A 2,352-nucleotide genomic window follows, 5' to 3' on the forward strand; every position below is an offset into this window, starting at 1 on the left:
ATCGATAAATTAAGTACCAGTTGCGTACTGGGGTCGATCTAATCGATTGGCCCTTCCCCCCAAATTTCGGGCCTTGTGCCTTGAGTAGAAAATAATAATAATAATAATAATTATTATTATTATGAAGGCGGTGAGCTGGCAGAATGGTTACCACGCCGGGCGAAATGCTTAACGGCATTTTGTCCGTATTTACGTTCTGAGTTCAAATCCCACCGAGGTCGACTTTGCCTTTCATCCTTTCGGGGTCGATGAAATAAGTACCAGTTACTTATTCCCCTCCCCCGAGCTGCCCTTGTGACAAAAATTTGAAATCATCATTATTATTATTATGATGATGATGATGACGATTATGAAAGCAGCGAGCTGGCAGAATCGTTAGCACGCTGGACAGAATGCTTACTGGTATTTCGTTTGTCGCTACATTCTGAGTTCAATTTCCGCTGAGGACGACTTTGCCTTTTATCCTTTCGGAATCGATAAATTAAGTACCAGTGAAACACTGGCGTCGATGTAATCGACTAGTTCCTTCCAACCAAATTTCAGGCCATGTGCCTTTAGTAGAAAGGATTACTATTATTATCATATTACTGCCCTTGTGGCAACATTTTAAGCCATTAATATTATTATTATTATGATAATGATGACGACGACGATGATGACGATGAAAGAGTCAAGCTAGAGAACATCTATGTTAGAACTCTGCAAATCTCCGGTTTATCTTTTGGAAGAAAAATGTTGTTTTTGCTAGCAGAAGTCTTTCGAACTCTTACTTGATGTGGAAGAAAAGTTTGTCTTTGGAAATATTTAACTGTTCTGTTGCTAGTATATTCATTATGTATCGCTCTTCGTGGTTCGAAATGGTCTCAAAAATTGCAGGAAGATGTGTTGGCAACAGAACCAATACGAACGGCTCGCGGGAGGCAAATTTTTTTTTCCACAAGAGTTCCGGACCCCAGTTATGAAATCATTTTCATACAGCTAACCAGCTATAGAGCACAACTATCAAAACTAATTTATGAGCGCATAACAAGTGATGGACGATAAGATAAGATCATTTGGGTAAGAAATGACCATGCTTCTTTTCTCTTTTGATAATGTTTGTGTTCTTGTTCTTGTTTCAACCATGGCTGCCTCTGAGTAGTTATTTGTGTTGTTGTTTACTTTGTAAAACAGTAAGGGGAGAGGGTTACTGGCACATCACCCTCTACCCACATTTTTCCCATCCACGCCTTTACCATACGGGGCCCTAACAAAATCCGATAATATATATAGATGCTAATCTATCTAACTAATTGTCTCCTTCTAAAATCAGGTATAACTTGGCGATCGGTCGACAACACCGTTCTACATCTTGAATTTATTTGGTAGAGTGTGTTTGCTAACTTGACAAGATCAAGGTGAGCTCTGATTGGTTGTATGCAAATGAGTTCATTACTAGGGTCCGGAACTTTCGTGGGAAAGAAAATTTAGCGAGCGGGAGAGGCTGTTCCAACTGACCTATCCTGTCATACAGTCCAAATGACAAATTTTAAATAAAAAAGCAATAGTACAACATTATTCCTTACTAAAGAAGGCATGAGCTGGCAGAAACGTTAGCACGCCGGGCAAAGTGCTTAGCGGCATTCCATGCGTCTTTACGTTCTGAGTTAAAATTCCGTCCAGGTCGACTTTGCCTTTCATCCTTCCGTGATCGATAAAATAAGTATCAGCTGAACACTGGGGTCGATGTAATTGACTAGTCCCCACCTCCAAAATTTCAGGCCTTGTGCCTGTAGTAGAAAAGATTTATTAAATACTGATGTAGGACTTTTCGGAAGACGTGGGTTGTTTTTTTAATTCATTCCACGCAAAACTTTGATGAGGATGAGAACGGCGAACATGAGGGGGTGCTGCAACCTGACCTAATCTGTAGATACTCATCTGTTGTGTGGGTGGGCAACCTTAAATGTTTTTCCTGTGAGTACTTTTTAAATAACGTTTTATTTATGGTGTGATTTCTTTTAAAGCTTTATCTTTATATCTTTATTTTTACAAGAACCTTTTAAGTGAGTTCTTTGTACTCCCCCTAACATCGTTCGTTTTTATAGACATTGTTTGTCCTTCTCCAGACGTTTTGTAAACTGCTAGTCTTAACATTTCATATTTTATATGGATGAATGCATGGTATGAAATCGCCCTCAGTGGCTTAATAAAAATCATCATCATCATCATCATCATCGTCGTCGTCGTCATTATTATTATTATTATTATTATTATTATTATTATTGTTGTTGTTGTTGTTGTTGTTGTTGTTGTTGTTGTTATTATTATTATTATTATTATTATTATTTTTGTTGTGGTTGTTATTATTAT

Source organism: Octopus bimaculoides, chromosome 7, assembly GCF_001194135.2.
Source record: "Octopus bimaculoides isolate UCB-OBI-ISO-001 chromosome 7, ASM119413v2, whole genome shotgun sequence".
In the NCBI taxonomy this organism is placed as follows: Eukaryota; Metazoa; Mollusca; class Cephalopoda; order Octopoda; family Octopodidae; genus Octopus; species Octopus bimaculoides.